This window comes from Oratosquilla oratoria, chromosome 23 (genome assembly GCF_046742065.1).
Source record: "Oratosquilla oratoria isolate Oo_2021 chromosome 23, ASM4674206v1, whole genome shotgun sequence".
Lineage (NCBI taxonomy): Eukaryota > Metazoa > Arthropoda > Malacostraca > Stomatopoda > Squillidae > Oratosquilla > Oratosquilla oratoria.
Window position 1 is genome coordinate 59,594,699 of NC_134799.1, and position 20,000 is coordinate 59,614,698.

Below are 20,000 nucleotides of genomic sequence, written 5' to 3' on the forward strand. Positions count from 1 at the left end.
TTACTTCCCTTGATAAAAACAACCCTCCCCACTAATCCAGTCCCCGGTTAACTTGTAGTGTACACGGGACCTCTACCAATTAAAAAGGTCGTTAAGTAGATAACGACCGTATCTGTGATTAAACTACATTATGTTCTCTTCGGTTCACGAACTACATGCATCCACGTAGTTAGGCAATTAGAGTGTTTTAGTGGGTTGAAGGTGTGTGTGTGTGTGTGTGTGTGTGTGTGTGTGTGTGTGTGTGTGTGTGTGTGTGTGTGTGTGTGTGTGTGTGTGTGTGTGTGTGCGTGCGTGTGTGTGTGCGTGCGTGTGTGTGTATGTTTATCTGCCTGCGCGCGCATGTGTTACAGAGGTGAAGAGAAAGATAGCATACCAGTCTGCCTATCATTGCAGATCCGTTAGGCTGGTATCAGAAGGTTATAATTTTGTTGAGATACGAGCTCATGCAATTTAATGAGGTTACATTTTTACACGAATGTAGTAGTACAAGGATAGATAGAGAGAGAGAGAGAGACTAGGAAGATCTGAGCTGAAGGAATGAATAAAAAGATAAATGATTACAAATTAAATTCGAGTCACCAAAGCTGAAGACCTGAACAGCTTTCCACTTTTTTCATTTCCGCGTGAGATCAATCGCACCTGTACAACATTCACCAGATGTTTTATCAAGTACATGTTTTAGTAACATTTACAGCAACACTAGATACGATACTACTGCAATTTCAGGTTTAAAGAACAACTGAAAGAAACAGCCATGAATTGAGTGATCACATACGCTTTGTGTCTGCTCAACCGACGTTGCTTTGTTGGTGTGTCGTTATCAAGTACATGTTTTAGTAACATTTACAGCAACACCAGATACGATACTACTGCAATGTCAGGTTTAAAGAACAACTGGAGGAAAAAGCCATGAATTGAGTGATCACATACGCTTTGTGTCTGCTCAACCGACGTTGCTTTGTTGGTGTGTCGTTATCAAGTACATGTTTTATTAACATTTACAGCAACACCAGATACCATACTGCTGCAATGTCAGGTTTAAAGAACAACTGGAGGAAAAAGCCATGAATTAAGTGATCACATACGCTTTGTGTCTGCTCAACCGACGTTGCTTTGTTGGTGTGTTTCCTCTCGATGTACCGGGGGAGGCGGGGGGAGGGGAGGGGTGGATGTGGAACGGAGTAAGTGAGGACGAGGCCATAGATAACGTCTTCCATACTCACCGGCCCAATTAACAGTGCTGCCAAGTGCAGGGTGATTAACCTATTTTAGGGTAATTTGAGCACTGTCAGGGTAACAGGGTAGAAATATGAAAAAGACGGAATTTTAGGGTAATTTTACCACTGCAAAACCCACAGAAATTTAGCCACTTAGTAGAGATAGAGAGAGAGAGAGAGAGAGAGAGAGACGTTTGAGGGATTCTGCACTGGGATCCGTTTAAAGTTCATCAAGAACTAGCAAAGGTGAAAATCAGAGACCTGGTTAATTTTCTTCCCTCAGAAGTGGTCGGGTAACTGCATCACTCCACAAATGCCACTCTACCGAGAAACAGGATCTTATAAGCTTCAGGCTAAGATGCCTTGATTTCTATATTGAGAAAGTATCACATCTTCCGCACAGATTTGATATTACTGTTCCATTGTTTGAATCTCTCAAAGAATTGGATTCTCATTATATTTTTATGAAAATCATCCCTTACATTGCCTTGTTAGCATCAAAGTTTCCAAATCTTTTCCCCGAGAGTGACTTAAACTTCGTTGACACTGAGTGGCATTTGCTACGAAACACAAATGAATGTTCAGAGTGACGCTAGTGTTTGGAAATTAGGATGAAAGCAAAGAGTAGGAAGAAAAGGGATGGCACATCCTTGTTTCCATTGGCGGGAAACTTCATGTCAAAGATTTTATACTTCATTCAAGCGCCTGTGTGGGGTTCTCTCTATCTCTCAAATCAATCTTTTGAAAACAAAAATAAGAAATTCGTTGAACACAGACACGTTAATTGGAATGATTCGTGCTAAGAGAACATTTCAACCAAATCCGAAATTATATCAACACACGCGAATCTGATGACGAAGCACATTGTACTAAAAGCAATGGAGAGTGGCGACATGGTTGGATAACCGTGTACACGTAGATATTATAATTTATCCTATTTCATTTCTGTACACATTATGGTAATATTTCTTACATATGCATATATATATATGTATATATATATATATATATATATATATATATATATATATATATATATATATATATATATATATATATATATATATATATATATATATATGACCTTGATAAATTAATCATTAACAAACATGGTCATTTTAAAGAAAACGGAGTAATGTTGAGGCCGAATTTAGGGTAAAATAGACAACTCGAGCTGGCAGCACTACCGACTACTGATTACAAGGTAGCAGTGGTGTGGAGAGGGAGCAGGTAAGGGGTCAGGGGAGGGCTGAGATGGAGATAAGGTAACAGCAGATACCCTGCTGACGGTCGTCCCAGCGAAGGAACACGTAACTCTCTAGGCACGTAATGCGTTACGTCACGCCGTTGGTGATTACACTGTGGAAAACACCAGATGACGCTACCCATAGACATCAGATGGTGACGCCACGCCCCCTGACCGGGGTCCGGATCAGAGACATGTTCAGGCTGTGGTCCCCCGGCCCATGAGGATAATGACGACAGCCGGGGGATTGTCGAAAGGGAAAGATGGTTCTAACGATGATTTGTTGTTGACGACGGGGTTCCCGTACCAAAGGGAGAGGAAGAGAGAAGAGGAAGAGGAGGAGGAAGAAGAGGAGGAGTAGTGAGGTTAGTAAAACGAATGAAGGGGGATAGTGTGGAGAATAGCTGTTGGAACAAGGGAAAAGAATTCAAGAGGAAAAGAAGAGAAGAAAGATGAAATGAAATAGCACAAGAAGCGACCAGTTATCAAAGATGTCAAGATAGATGAGGAGGTGGGGGGAGGGTAAGAAGGGAGGAAAGAATATAAAAGATAAAATACGCGTTCGCGCGAGGAAAATAAGGAAACGCTACATGAAGACGTAAAGGAGTTGGAAATTGGTATGTTATAACACATTTGTAATTGTTCACTATAAACCCACTATCAGAGAAATAATATCAGAAGTACAGGAAAACTGTATATTTCGACTACTATCTGTAGTGCTTCTGCTGAAGAGGACTACAGATAGTAGTCGAAATATACAGTTTTCCTGTATTTCCGATATTATTTCTCCGATGGTGGGTTTATAGTGAACACGTAAAGGAGTGATGAAGAGAAGATTTTGAAAATCTGAAGAGACCTGGCAGTGTTGGAGAGTAGATGGAGGTTTAGGTGGAGGTGGAGGAGTGAATGAGTGAGTGAGGGAGGGAGGGACGTTGGGGGAAGGGAAGGTCATACTACGCGTTTTCTCTCTGCGACCCCAGGAGGTCGATGGACAAGAGGGAAGAGGTCTCTGCAGGGTTCTTCCCAAGCCAGGCAAGGGTGAAGCCGTCGAACTTCAGGACAAGGGTACATTTGAGAGGCTTGAGTTTCGAGGACCACCTAGGTATCTTTAGTTGAAGCGGAGACTTCGGCAGGAACAAGGAAGGGAGTGGAGTTAGGTGGGAAGGACCTTACTGAAATACAAATCGGTAAGCCTCTGGTTTCCGAAGAAGATACACTAACTGGTACTCCCACGCTAGATGAACGCAGCCGCTGTAGGAAGATTGATTATGGGGGCACCGAGGATGGGTGGTTGGGGGAGGTGAAAGGATGCCAAGCGGTACACAAAGGTCAGGCAGGAGGGAAGACAACCTGCCGAGTGAGAGAACAGCGGTGGACTGAAAAAAGGAATCGTCAATACATATCAATGAATCATAATGGCAGAACAAGCCGAAATGAGATTTTACGAGCCATTACACAATCAGATACTGAAAAAGATACGAACAGACATTTAGACATGCACACAACATTACTGATTAGAAAAGATTGCAGCATATTGCTTAGATCTCAATCAATCCAAATAACTCCGACCTAGACTTCAAGCTATCGCATTGTCAAAAAATTTATTAGTCATTGATTACGCGGATAGTGTTTCAGAGAAAGAGAAAGAATGTACATTTGAGGAAAACACACAAGAAAAAATAGAATAAATAGATAGGTAATTAAATGCATACATGAATAGATAAATAATAAACAAATAGATAAATAGATAAAGAAATAAGTAAAAATAATTTGTATCTCCATGAAAAAGTAGCGTATGTCTAAACCATACCAAAGTACTTAATCAGGTTTTCCCAGCAATTCTAGGAATTTCTGTATTTGTACATTTATTGCAATCAACCAGGTACTCGATTCATTTCCAGACAGTGCATACATATACAATAGGCCTTTTCCTCCTGACAAGTGTGATAGCCAAGTCTAAGCATTCCCCATTCCTCATCCATAGGAAAAAAAATCATCTATCTCTCCCAAGTTAGCACCTTGTGTAAGAAGGGTCATCCCTGGTCCCGCCACACTGTTCGGTGTGGCTGAGGTCAGAAACCTTTCACCTACTCTCTGACCTGAGGTCACAAGTTTAGCATATCCTATCCAGCTACACTGGAGTCCCGACAAGGCGAGTTGTCGTTATGGCCTGCAGCTCACTAGCGCTTCTGTCCGGCCTCGTCGAGGAACCCGAGACCCAAGTGCCCGTGAGCCGGGCCCGGGCACACAACGTGCCAAGCCTTCACGCGTAGGATGTCACAGGTTACGAGAGCAATGAGTTAAAAGTGTTGGTTATAAAGCGTCAAGTGAGTAGGGGTGTGCATGCTGGGTGTAAGGAGGTGTAGACAGCGTGTAGCAGCGCTGACATGTTATGCTGCGCTGTTTCAGTCGAAAAATGAAAGGATATGATGTATCATTGTATAGAGTTACGACGCAGAGGTCGGGAAGTAGGTGTGTTTGTGCGTGCGTGCGTGTGTGTGTGTGTGTGTGTGTGTGTGTGTGTGTGTGTGTGTGTGTGTGTGTGTGTGTGTGTGTGTGTGTGTGTGTGCGTGTGTGTGTGTGTGTGTGTGTACTCTACTAGAGTGCATTACGAGTTCACCACCCTCACTACCGTGCCCCATCCACGTCCTTTATTCTTTTGTTGCAACTACCAGCTGCAACGTTATGCAACAGAGGTGGATGCCATCCCCATTTATGGGGTCTCGGTCGATTGTTAACCAGTTCAAGCCTATCGTCCAAGCCTCACCTGAATATCATAGTTGGTGAGAGTAATCCATCCCCCCGTCACTGGAATGAATAAATGAATCACTTTCGTACAAGAAGATGCTTGTTTGTTCATCATCCCTGTCGCCAGTCTATTTCATTCAACTGTGCAGCACCCCTGTGGAAGCGACGAAGTTCATGGGGGTGGGGGGGGAGTAGGAAGGGGAAGGGGGGAAGGGGATGGGGGACGGGGGTGAAGGGAGAAGGGAGGTTAAGGAGGTGGCAAGTTATGTAACTGGTTTCTGCCGTGGGAGGTAGCAGTGTGTGGTTCTACAGTTTTGCTGATTCGTTTGTTTGAATATTTGTTTCCTTGTAAAGTTCTACCTGCGCCTTAGCTTGAGTACAGCCATTGGCAAATGTTCCTTTTCCATATCTAAACACTGCTTATACACACACACACACACACACATACATATATATATATATATATATATATATATATGTATATATATACAGTATATATATATATATATATATATATATATATATATATATATATATATTGAACATTTTTAGAAGCTCCGCTATGAACAGAATTTGACTTATGTAACAGAGACGACGTATAGACAACAAAACTGCATTTGGTTGTGCATATCGATATTTAAGACATTTGTTGACTACGTAATCGAAATCCATCGGGTTCTTTGAAATCGTAGTCTCCCAAACGACCGCATGTTCTACAATGTGACGTACAGTCGTGCTACAAAGTCCATCTACACATTTCCCGCATCCATATCTCCTTCAGAGATAACATCCTTATCTCCATCCATGTTGCAATCGCCACTTAATCAATTATCAGCATTAAGTCGGAGCGTTGCGGAGGAGAAATCAAGATGATCAGGAAACAAGGGCACAAGGAAACGTACTTGAACACCCAAAACTCATAGAAAATTTGCACAGTTATGAAAATCCTCCCTGGGTCGGGTTTCAGGTCCTCAAGAGTACACTGTTCCAATTCGTAAAGGCGTGGGGAGACGTGCCACGTGCCATACACTTGGTGGCACGATAAATCCCTTGTGTCACCTAATTAGCCAAACTAACGCAGCAGTCGCAACCAGGTGATACTGTCTCGAGATCTTCTGGTATAGACAAAACCTCCTTAACTTTAAGATAACATTTTTGTGGAATGCATGAGTGAATGTGTGTGTGTGTGTGTGTGTGTGTGTGTGTGTGTGTGTGTGTGTGTGTGTGTGTGTGTGTGTGTGTGTGTGTGTGTGTGTGTGTGTGTGTGTGTGTGTGTGTGTGTGTGTGTGTGTGTGTGTGTGTTCATAATATATATATATATATATATATATATATATATATAAATAAAACAAACTTTGTTGTATCGCTGGGTCAAGAGGAGCAACAGGTCAAGTGTTTTGACAAAATAACGGGATAAAGCCTATCTGATACATTTGTAATACATTCTCCCGTTTATCTATTCATTTTCTATTGATTCGTTTATTTTTTGTGAATAACGCCAGATAGATATCTTTCGGTTGAAAGAAAAATAATCCCGGATTGAATGGGGCTTCTTTGGTCCGCGATCCTACTCCAGACCATGTTAAAGGTTTTCTGTCGCAGACTCGTTTCTTGATGAAGGAAATTAGGTGGCTGGTCGTTGAACACAAAAGGAAACTATAAAATAAGATAGAAACGGTAAAAGTATACATATAAGAATGCTCATATTACACGGAGCATATCAGAACTAGAAGATATGGTACTAAGATTAATTAAAATTAGCTCTATTTGTGGCAGTTAATACCGTCTATATATTCTAGCAGCCAAGAGATTTTAAATCTGTATTCTAGAATTGAATATCTTCATTCTAAAACAAAACATGAAGAATTTACATTTAGGGTTTGTGTTTATCTTTTCCTGGCGGACGGTTAGACTCCGCCCACTTCCTTGCTATTGGCTATGGACGCCACTGTTAACTACGTCATTCATTGACAGATATCACCAGACAACAAATACTTTTTTATGTCAATGTGTGTGGATATGTATACTTTTCATTTCTTTATATCAATAGTTAAGCATATCTTATCGTTTCGAGCGGTCACATTTCGAAATGTTTTGTAATACTGTTTCAAAACCAATGAAGAATTAAATAAACGCCAACGTAAGAGGCATCACGATATATAATGAAAATATCCAGACTATCTTCATTATCGACGTCATTGAAACAGGTTTTAATTAATGCGCTCAAAAGAAATCACGGAAATGATTAAATGTGCTTGTAAGCATCCAATTCGTTCATTCTATACACTCAGCGATGTTACAGAGAACTGACGAAATTCGTGTATGAAAGGAGCAAGTAAGGTAAATCAGTAAACAACATACAGGGAGAGGAGAAATGGTGCTTAAAATAAGTGAAATATATCGCAAAGGAAGTGGTGTAGATATAGTTAAAAGTGGATCTTACAAGTCATGAAAAAGAGATCCTGTAACAAACGAGAAAAGAGAAAAAGATTCATCTCCAGGATCCAATAGTCAGTCAGTGATAGGTGCTGGCGCCCGTCACTCCGACAAAGAAAACCCAATCACTTCTATCAAATAACTTTCGATCACGTTGCTTGATTGACATGTTCTAATCTTATCGGGAGTGGTCACTTATCGCTATCCAGCAGTTTCTTTAGAAAAAAACAAAGCTTTCTCTTTAATCTCTTATCAGTTTCCTCAAGACTCCGCTGCGAATGATTGGCCCTCATGTCATCGCGGGTTCTTTGATCTCTAATTCTTTCCTCTCCGTCTTGTCTCTCCTTCCGTGCTTCATATTACTCCCACCCCCAATTATTCATTTTCTTTCATTTCTTATTCATAGCTCCCCAACCCTCCAGTGACACTTTTTCACTAAATTTTATAATCACCCAACAGCGCAGGCAAAAATATATAAAGTTGATAGAATTTGCAGATCCAGCTCGCTGTCTTGCCGTTTCTCTGTCTTCTTTCCCATTTTAACAATCACTTGTGTGTGTGTGTGTATTCACCTTGGTCTTTGGATCACGTGTTGGACTCGTGATCGGCAGCTATTTCCCTCCCAGAAGAGAGCTCAGAGCTCGTATGACCGATCTATGGGTAATGCTATGACCTTACACACACACACACACACACAACTCCCCGCCCACGAGAGTCAGAGTAACGACTCGAAGCGCAGCGATACCGAAATAATTTCGGCCCTGGGCAGGATTCGAACCAGGTACTGCGAGCACCACCGTGCTGGCAGTCCAGCGCTCTACCAACCGCGCCACCGAGTCGTGTGTGTGTGTGTGTGTGTGTGTGTGTGTGTGTGTGTGTGTGTGTGTGTGTGTGTGTGTGTGTGTGTGTGTGTGTGTGTGTGTGTGTGTGTGTGTGAGGTGTGTGTGTGTGTGTGTGCGTGCGCGCGCGCGGTCACACGTCACTTTACATTTCACGTGTGTGTTGTCCCCACTCTATCATGCTGTTTCTGTCAGTCTCCACTACCTCTCCTTTCTTGACACACATCCCTGTTATGAGCACCTTTACGTCTCCTCCGTCCTCAATACACAGCTATTGTTATCAAAGTTACCTGGTCTAGCCATGAGGCTGCTTATCTAACATCTAGCATGAATCTGGTCGGAGACTGCCCGGACCGTCGTGCCCCAGTCGCCTTAGACTTGGTGTGAATTTTAATGCATAGACACGATGTTAATATAAACTTCACCTGGTATGGAATGGGGTTTGTTAGTTTTATATAATACTTTCTTTGATAATTTTGTTTTCATTTTATTCGGTTTTATTTTATTATCTTTTATTTTTTTTTTTTTTTCTCAGCATCAGATTTTTTCAGGAGTTTTTTTTTTTTTTCTTTCTTTTACGAAACTGTGTTTGGGTTTAAAGTTTTCCAAGCAAACTAGATATAATTGAACGAGTTTTATGGGGTTCATCTACGTCGTCGACGCAAACTTTGCCATATATTCTCTACCGTTTTGTCTCCTCTTTCATTTCAGCTTAGGCTTTTGTTGGATATTTTCTTCACGCACGCACACGCACACACACACACACACACACACACACACACACACACACTCACACATACACAAATATAGCTTTCGATCACGAGTCCAACACTTGATCCAAGACCATGGTGAATCACAAACACACACATAAGAAAGAGAGAGAGAGAGAGAGAGAGAGAGAGAGAGAGAGAGAGAGAGATAGAGAGAAAGAGAGTTGGTGTTCCTTTTTATGTATTTATTTGTTTATTCACCTACTTTTTTACTTATGCTCGTTTGTTAGGTAGACATTATAGTGTGACTCAGCATCTCCATGCAGTGATTAACTTGGCAGTCCCTCAAGGTCAGCAAGCCCCCCCCCCCTCCCGAGTCAAACGTGCCCCCAATGTCCCTGTAGCACCATCCTTCGTCGTGATGCCGCAACGGACTGAAACCGTCTGCCCGTTATCCAGAAGAAAATCTCAAAATATCTTCAACATCCTCATCTCGATCCTTCCCTTCACTTGACTGATGTTACCTGACGCTAACCAGAATAGAATTATTACCTTATCGGTCGAAAAGGGTTAACCTCCCCAACCCTCTTGATTAGAAATGGAGTTAACGTATCTCATTTTACTTTGACTTGCTGCCTCTATATAAACCAGTTCTAACTACGCGGGTTGCAATCTTAGACTGTAGATTTATGTCCATTTAATGTCGATTGATTTTATTCACTCGAGGCAAAGTCTAAAAGCCTCCTCCTCTTTCTCCCCTCCTCCTCCTTAGTTGAATGAAATCGCCTATCGTCAAACATAACAAAGCTTACCAGGTACGCTTTTTCCTTTCCCATTACGTCACCGACTTGTGGATGCCAGCTGCCAGGCCGGGCGATTTTATTCAACCTCCCCGATTCACTGCTACTGAAGACTTGTAATATTTCCTTCGGCTGCCGGCAGATGATTTCAATCATCTGAGGGACTAGTGGAGAGGTTAATGATTACCCATCCTGCCGTCGAACTCACACACACACACACACACACACACACACACACACACACACACACACACACACACACGAGTCGTGCCGCCCGTCTGTGGTCACCTTTGTTCGCAAATTATTACTGCCACTGTGGATCCATCTTGCGATAGATTCCCCCCCCCCCCACACTACAGCTTCCCTTCCAACTCCCTTTGCAATTCTGCCTATCCGTGTGTGTGTGTATGTGTATGTGTGTGTGTGTGTGTGTGTGTGTGTGTGTGTGTGTGTGTGTGTGTGTGTGTGTGTGTGTGTGTGTGTGTGTGTGTGTGTGTGCTCTCACTCTCTTGGGCGCGCACACATATACACACACACACACACAAATGCACACAGTAAAAACTCGTCAGCTAGGAACGTCATGGAGTGCCTGCCTGCTCTTTGTTTTTCTCTTTCTTTTTCTTTTCCCCCTGGCAACCTTGATGAGGGCAATCCCCTCACCAAGCGAGCAAAGTTTCCTGGGTCTGTCGATCGACATTATCAACCAGAAAGATGACAACAAACAAACAAATGAAATAAACGAACGAACAAATAAAAACTAAATGAAAAGAGTTAGATACAAAAATGAAACAAAATTAATAAACAAAAATATATAGAAGTTCAAATAAACGTATATAATCTTCTGGCGACATCGCTTTGACTTCTTGAACTCCCAAGTGTTTATCGAGAGCGTACCGACGGTCAACAACAAGAATGCGGACACAGAGTGTGGGGAGGAGGAGGAGGAAAAGGATAGGGTACCAGCGGACCCTTGCTGCTATATCTACGTACCACCTACTGGTCTACGAAAACCGGTTCCCCGGGGTCACTGTTACCTGCTCTCGTGCAATTTTGTCAGTCCCTGGTACCTGTAAACTAAGTGTACCAGATGCATTATGCTGAGGAATCCACGTGGGTTGTGTAAGGGGGATAGGGGCATTATCATAGTGACAGTTCACGCCATCAAGCGTTACTCGTGTTAATGCTATGACTATTGAGGAACGTGACACTACCAGTGACAGAACTGGTCCTACTAGTCATCAGGCGTTACTCGTGTTAATGCTGTGACTATTGGGGAACGTGACACTACCATTGACAGAATTGGTCCTACTACAGTCATCAAGCGTTACTCGTGTTAATGCTGTGACTATTGGGGAACGTGACATTACCAGTGACAGAATTGGTACAACTACAGTACCTGAGAGTGAAGGACTTGTAGGGCGTGGTGATGGGGCTGGGGTAGCGATAGTAGTATTGGTGATGATACCGTGGGACAGAGCTGCTGGTAATAATGCTACCGCTAGCTTTCATCACTTCTGGTACTTGTTTCCCGTCCATGAATTTAACAACAGCTGCTACTGTTCCCTTTCACCCCGTGTGTATGTGTGTGTGTGTGTGTGTGTGTGTGTGTGTGTGTGTGTGTGTGTGTGTGTGTGTGTGTGTGTGTGTGTGTGTGTGTGTGTGTGTGTGTGTGTGTGTGTGCATGTGTGTGTGTGTGGTAAATTATGTGCCTCATAAAACTGCTTTGTGGGAAGAGAGAGAACACAAGAATATGTTAGAAGACACAAGGATAACACTAAATAAGATCATGGAAGATAGAGGAAGAATAATTATAATGGGTGATTTTAACTGTAACGAAATCTGCTGGGAAGAAATGACAGTGAAGGGTGGAGACGACCTATGGGGAAATGTACTACTTGATATGATTATAGAAGATACAATGACGCAATGGTGTGTGTGTGTGTGTGTGTGTGTGTGTGTGTGTGTGTGTGTGTGTGTGTACACACATGCACTATAGCTTTCCATACATTTGACGTTCCTTCTTCTGCCCCACCTTCTGCCTTTCCCCCTCTCTACACACTCACCCCCCCCCCCTCTTTCCCGGGTGCCCCTCACCCTCCCAACCTCACCCTCCTGAGCCTCAGCACCCGTATACGACCGAACCAGTCGTCCAATTATCGTCCACGTGACTAATGACGCCGACAGCGTGATATGCTTCATCACTCCCTCGAAGCGGTACGTGTGACATCACATCTGCCATTTCCTGACTCCCCTAAGGCGGTTCGGTCAGCCATCAATGCTTACCATCCCCCCCCACCCCCACCCCCCCCAGCAACTCTCCACCTCCGTACGTGGGTGTACTTTATCCTTCTATTCTGGCTACCTCCAGACATCTCCATAGCAACACAACTGCAGTGAGTGGCTATCCTGACATTTGCTTTGCGCTCACAAAATCTACCTGTACTGGTGGGGACTGTCAGTTACAGTGTGACCAGTAGGTCCTAGTTGAGTCTGATGTCCAAACAACCACTGGTACGAACTGACGAAACTTGTTAATACTGGCACGGTTGGTTGTCGGGGTTTGTCATTTTAAGCAAGACAAGGAATTACTGGGTCAGTTTTGCTTTTGAACGATAGTATTTGGCTAAATCAGTCACTAGACGTCTACGGACACTAGTTTCAAGATCAGTAACAATCTACTGAAGCTGGTTTCAGATGCAGTAGCCGTCAACTGAAAGTGGTTTTATGTCCAGCAGTCGTCTACTGAAACTGGTTTCAAATTCAGTAGTCGTCTATTGAAACTGGTTTCAAATTCAGTAGTCGTCTACTGAAACTTGTTTCAGATTCATTATTTGTCTACTGATTTTTTTAATTAAGTAGTCGTCTACTGAAACTTGTTTAAGATTCATTAGTCATCTACTGAAACTTGTTTCAGATTAATTAGTCGTCTACTGAAACTTTTTTCAAATTCAGTAGTCGTCTACAGAAATTGGCTTCAAGGACAGTATTTTTCTACTGAAACGTGTTTCAAATTCAGTAGTCGTCTACTGAAACTTGTTTCAAATTCAGTAGTCGTCTACAGAATTTTTTTTCAAATTCAGTAGTCGTCTACTGAAACTGGTTTCAAATTCAGTGGTCGTCTATTGAAACTTGTTTCAAATTCAGTAGTCGTCTACTGAAACTTGTTTCAGATTCATTAGTCGTCTACAGAAACTTGTTTCAAATTCAGTAGTCGTCTACAGAAACTAGCTTCAAGGACAGTATTTGTCTACTGAAACTTGTTTCAAATTCAGTAGTCGTCTACCGAAACTGGGGCAGGTCAGTGTATGAAGCGGACTTGCCCATCAACTGGGAGATTCTGTTCGTCAGTTCTCCTCCCTCCCTCCCACCTTCCCCTCCTCCTCTCCCTCGTCATCCCTTCCCTCCCTCCCTCCCTCCCCTCCCTCCTCCCATGTCTCCTTCCCCGTCTCCTCTCCCCTTTATCCTCCTCCCCCTCCAACAATTCTTCCTTCCTCTCCCCTCCAACCAACCTTTCCCTCCTATACCTTTAGCCTCTCCTGAACGGGTCTATTCAGTCCCTCCCCTCCATCAACCTCATCCAACATCACCAACTCCTCCCCCTCCTCCTCCTCCTCCTCCTCCTCCTCTTGGCTAAGTATGGGGGCAGTGGGGGAGGAAGAGAGTTGTTATTTGATTAATTGAATAATGTTGGAGCCATGGATACACCTCAGGGAGAGAGGGAGAGGGAGGCAGGAGGGAGGAAGGAAAATGGTTAAAAAGAAGAGCAAATAGAGAGGAAATGGAGGGAGAGGGAGAAAGGCGTCGAGGAGTGTGAGAGAGAGAGAGAGAGAAAGAGAGAGTGGTCTCAACAGAGAAATCCACTTTACAGACTTTGTTATGGCGAAAGCAGAGCAATTCATTCCAGGAGTGTGAGAGAAAGAGAAAGAGAGAGAGAGAGAAAGAGAGAAAAAAAGAGAAAGAAAGAGAGAGAAAGAGAGAGAGAGAGAGAGAGAGAGAGAGAGAGAGAGAGAGAGAGAGAGAGAGAGAGAGAGAGAGAGAGAGAGAGGCCTCAACAGAGAAACCCACTTTACAGACTTTGTTATGGCGAAAGCAGAGCAATTCTTTCCAGGGCCAATCCTCAAACACAAGAGATTTCCCGTTTAATATCTGGACCTGCCATAAAAACGGCTTCAATGTATTTCAAGACACTGAACTTGGTCTCCGTGTCACGATGAGGAGGAGGAGGAAGAGGAGGAGGAGGAGGAGGAGAGAAAGTCAAGAACATAACATAAGAACATAAGAATGAAGGAGACTGCAAGAGACCATAAGGCCTACACTAGGCAGCTCCGTATCCATCACCACCTGTCATCCCCCATCCATAAAGTTGTCTAATCGTTTCTTAAAACAACTGATAGCTTCAAGAAGGGGAGGAGCTTCCTAAGGAACCACGCAAAAATCAGTGCCCATATGAACACTAAGCAGGTTCCGGACAACTACTGTGTCGAAGTGTCAGGTTCTCCCGTTTACTTTAAATTGGCGAAGTTCGGAAATTTCCTTCCTTCACAGACTTCGTACAAGTGAATAACGGAGAGTAAGGACACTAAATGGAAAAAAAAAAAAGTAAAGGAAAATAAGTTAGCGAAGTGTGCAACACCAATGCATCTGTTTAGCAGCGTTGGTGAACAAAATCTCCAAGTTTTACAAGATGAGCCGATTAAAGTCATTATAACTCAGCCTTGTTAACCCTTTCACTTTAGTGAGAAATTTCCTCAGTTGAATTAAGTCACCTGGAGCCAGAGGGAACGGTGAGCATACAACACACACCATTCTGAGTTTCCCCAAAGGATCCTATTCACCTAGAGCGAGGCTACCACATACTCTTTCAAGTCTCAAGTTTGTTTCGACCACAGTTCTCGGACCGTGAGAGGCAGGTGACAGTGGCATCAATTACAAGGTCGTGTGTCACCGGACGGCTCCTCGGGAGTGCCATCCAACCGCACACGATGGCACTGCCCACAGACTTTGAGCAACCCAACGAAGGCCTCGGCGATTACCCGCCATATTGATTCTGCAAACCGACGACGCGGGGGCAATCGCCCTGGGAGGAGGGGAGGGGAGGGGGAGGGGGAGGGTGGGCACTGCAGCCAAGTCTATTTGCACGCACTGCTTGCACTCTTGTCTGCAGGCACGCCGCACATACACGCACGCACACAAATACACATACATACATGCACACACACAAGCACACAAACACACACACACACACAAACACACACACACAGACACACACACACAGACACACACACACACACACACACACACACACACACACACACACACACACCGCACATACACGCACGCACACACATACACATACATACATGCACACACACAAGCACACAAACACACACACACACATACACACACAAACACACACAAACACACACACACACAGACACACACACACACACACACACACACACACACACACACACACACACACACACACACATACACACACAAATACAAACACACAAAGCACTCAACTGTTTATACACACACGCACGCACGCACAATCCAAAAAACATAGACGCGCGTGCATTTATGTATGCATGTATATATATGTATGTATGTATGTATGTATATATGTATGTATGCATGCATGTATGTACTGTGTGTGTGTGTGTGTGTGTGTGTGTGTGTGTGTGTGTGTGTGTGTGTGTGTGTGTGTGTGTGTGTGTCTGTGCCTTTGTGTGCGTGCGAAGGTTGTACTTCGGCACGAGCGTTTACTCATAAAGATATGTTGATGTACACATACATTTAAACGAGGCCACAGTTCAGCAAACCTGTTTCCATGTGTCAAACACAGTCATTTAGTCTAGGGACCGGTTTAGCTCCTCTCGACCCAGTTATTACAAAATTAGCAGAGGTTAGACACGACTAAATTTGGTCTAACATACTGGACTCAAACATAACCCTCATCTTATAACGAGTTTAGACCAAATTTGGACTAAAAATTTGGGGTTTCAACAACTTTGAATCTTCCTAAGTAAATTTAACGATATGTCTTGCGCTGCAGAGCCAAGGGTATCATTACCAATAACTACCAGTAAGCGCCATTAGCCCAGGCTAATACGTTGTAGCTAAGGAAGACATATGCCTTCGTCTTGGGAGCATACTAATTTTTTCTAGCTCAAATCTATTTATATCTCTCTTTTCCTTTTTATTTATCCATTTCCCACATTTTAGACAAATAGAGGCATTATGCACCACTAACATGAGAGAACTAGACATTACTTCAGTCGATAAGAATCAAGAATACTGGTGACGTAACCGTGAATTTCAAATCTAGAGATTCAAAACTCGTGTCCGTTAAATTCCGTTGTAAATGACGGTTGGCCAGCATTCGAACGGTTTCGCTGCTCTGTACTGTATCCGAACTGCCGCCAGGCGATTTTATTCACTTAGGACAAGAGTCCCTCACGGTGATGAGTTACACACGCCTCAATTAAACCATTATCTGATTTTCTACGGTCTTGTACGTGTACATTCAAACTGCCCCCAAGCGATTTTACTCAAATAAAGGAAACCCTTTCCGTAGTGAAAGAAAAAAAAAATCTAGATGAAACAGATCCCAGCGTCTCGAAAGTAGACCAGGAAGGAGTTGACGAAAGGGATTAAGCAGTGGATTGCAAACAAACCTCTGGCAGAACTTTTAACCTCTTTTGTGCCGAGCGTCCTTCTCCTTTTAGTCACCTCCGCCTGACGACTCTAGGTACCTTCTTCTCGGCAAAGGGAAAGTATCAGTTGTTGTCTATCAAAGTCATGCATATATATATATATATATATATATATATATATATATATATATATATATATATATATATATATATATATATATATATATATATATACGTACCCTGGCTTATGCCCTGTTTGTTTACCAAATAAATCAGACGTAATTTTTGAGGGAATGTGTGTGTGTGGGGGGGGGACAATAAAAGCAGTTTTCTGCATGCAAGAGGAACTGATTATAGGCTGATCATAGTTGTAAGTAGGAAGTGTACAGAAATAGTGCTTATACTGCGGTATATGTGTGTGTGTGTGTGTGTGTGTGTGTGTGTGTGTGTGTGTGTGTGTGTGTGTGTGTGTGTGTGTGTGTGTGTGTGTTTGTAAACCTACATTATGTAGACTCATTCTTGGTCGCTAGCCACTAAGCCCATGGCATTCCCACGTGACGAGCTCGACAAGAACGTGCTGATTGGATGAAGAGAACTCGAGGTTAGCTGTGGCCTTGGTCGCCAGGTAGGTGAAGCGGCCGAGGTGCCAAGAGAGGGGGGCATTGGTGCCAAGACGCTCTTCCCTTCGGGTGCCAAGGACCATGGCAACGTGAAGAGTACTGTGGATCTGCTTAGGGTTCCTTTGTGGTTGTTTTAAAGGTCAGCGAGACGATGGAAGGGAGTTCTTGAGGCTACATCCAAAAGGACGACGGACACGAAAATCCAGCGTGACCTTGCTGGACGGCGGGAGGGGTTCGACTTCGATACTTTGTTCAGAAATATCTAAACGCGGTCACAACTTTCGTGGCAAGGTTCCTTGTTACGAGAAAATCGATTCGAGGAGACTTGGAGGACGTAATCAGTCGAAGAATTTCCGTAATTTGGCAGGATCATTTGTCACACAAATACTAGTCCTCAGCATCGATGCCCCTGCAATTACATGGCGTTAGAAATTCCGGAAAGAAATTCAAAATATGACTTACACTTCAGACTCTTCATACGAATTTAAAGAACATAATAAGTTGAAGAATTTCTATGGTTTTATTTAACCGTTTGCCCTAACGCTGCGCCCAGGTCTGTATGTACAACATGTTCTATGTTCTCAGAAATAGTTATTATTCCGGAGAGGGGTTAACGGCGTGACGTATACACTACACAAGACCACACGGGGTGAATTGATGGGGCTTCAAAAGCCGAGATATCTGATTGTAGGGCTTCATGCTTGTACAAGAACCTTTGGGAAAAAGGGGATGGGAACACGGAGGGGGAAGAAAGCTTCTGGAAACGAGACATGGAAGTAGACGTCAAGAGGAATATTCATAAAAAAATAAGTTCGAAAATATCCTCCCCTTCCCTGATAATAATCTACAGACTTCCAGATCCTGATGTATCGACGGAAATTAATTTTCAAAATTATCCTTAAACTTGTAAGGCAACGAAATCATTGGCACTGAAATTTAAATTCAAGACTCAAGCTTTTGTCTTCTGCAGAGCGCCATGAGAGCTCACGTTTTCTTTACGGAAGTAAAAGAAAATGGGTGATGGTACAGACATGAGTTCAACAGAAACCAAGTTTTTCGTTATTATTATCATTATTATCATTAATTATTATCATTATTATCATTATTATTATTATTATTATTATCACCAATATAATTTAATTCAGTATTGTTGTAATTTCTAATCATTCCCTTTCCTATGGTATTCATATATTTTCTGTATATATCTACTCGTTTTATTTATTTACTCATGTATTCATCTGCTTATGGGATGGACTATATTTAGCCAACACGTGCAGAAGCGAACGTATAAGGCGAAATGACGCTCTAACACATGTGGCCGCTTACACGAAAGTGCTGACGAAAAGCCAGGTGGGCGGTGCCAAGGCAGGGTCCCCTGGGGGGGTCGGGAGGTGGGGGGGTGGATGGGGGGCTGTCGTCGTCACTCCCGTGGCCTTAATAATCCCCCCGGAATAACTGTGTCGAGGGCGTCACGGTCTAATTGTCACCGGAGGGAGAAAGAGAGAGAGAGAGAGAGAAAGTAAGGCCCGAATGACCTTACTCAACCTCCCGACCCACTCGACATGACCTTACACAACCTTGTCCCGTTTCGGTTGACCTCTTTCCTTCGAACCCACGATGCCATCAGCCTATTCTATTCGTTCCTGTGGCAATGTGGCATCGATGCACGAGAATATTTACGATGTTCTGAAAGTCATGCAAACGTGTGAAATGGTAAGCAGACATAAACACGTGAGCTATCGAACCATGTGTCGAGTTGGAGGTTGATATGGAGGAGGAGGAAGAGGAGGAGGAAGAGGAGGACATCGGAACTATTTTCTTTATCTGCGAGTTCGAAACCTACCCACATCTTTCATACATTTATCATTTCCTTGTGAGGAGCTCGCCACGGGAGGCAGTTAGTTACATTCTACCAAAGCCACCACCTTTGTCCCCTGTATTGGAATTTCCAAAACGAGCTCATGCATATGCCCTATACGTAGCAAGATCTAAGTATATTTAGACCTTGATACGTAGTCTCTGCCTAGGCACCACCACGAATACATTGTACAAAAGTGACGGCTTGGGTGGCAGTAAGAGCCTACATGCGTGAGCTCCTCAGCTAAACAGTGCCAAGAAACTACTTCACAATTTTTTTTTTTTTTTTTTTTTGGGGGGGGGGGAGGGAGGGGGTCACGATCAACTCGCTGGTCGTTGTCAGGGTGCATTGGCTTAAAGAACTCTTGATGACGACAACTTACTCAAACAAACCCTCTCCTGTCATCATGACGCTGCCCTTCCTTGCCAACTTCCTTTCTTGGCGCACAAGGCTCCATTTTATAGTGCCAACGCTTTTTTCATTCTTTATCAACACTGACAACATTAAGAAAAAAGGTAGAGTGGCCCATATAATCACTCCCAGACCCCTCTAGGCCCTTATAATCCTAATCACATCCAGAAGAAGTTAGGAGTGGGATGAGCCAGCGACTACAGCACAGCGTAATAACAACAAATAACAACCACCACCGCGTCTGTGCCACCAAAGGTGGTTGAGTTTTGGCAGGGCCCTTCTGACCCAAAACCTCTGCCAGGTTACGTCAGGGGCCCTGCCAACTCCCATGACGTACGCCGTGCCAAAGCATAATTATCTTCGCTGCACCAAAGAAAAGACACAGAGAGAGAGAGAGGGAGAGAGAGAGAGAGAGAGAGATTATTTCGTTGAGTAAAGTTCAAGTGCTAATACCCC

The 20,000-nt window shown here is 43.3% G+C and overlaps 1 protein-coding gene and 1 long non-coding RNA gene across 2 annotated transcripts in view; both read left to right on the forward strand.

Moving 5' to 3' along the window:
- LOC143038131 (sodium- and chloride-dependent GABA transporter 3-like) overlaps positions 1–20,000 on the forward strand; it is a 72,784-nt gene that overhangs the window by 10,188 nt on the left and 42,596 nt on the right. The gene's annotated exons all lie outside the window — the stretch shown is intronic.
- LOC143038132 (uncharacterized) lies at positions 2,473–2,967 on the forward strand. Its single transcript, XR_012967550.1, has 2 exons — positions 2,473–2,659; positions 2,703–2,967. It is a non-coding gene; the product is annotated as an uncharacterized LOC143038132 (long non-coding RNA).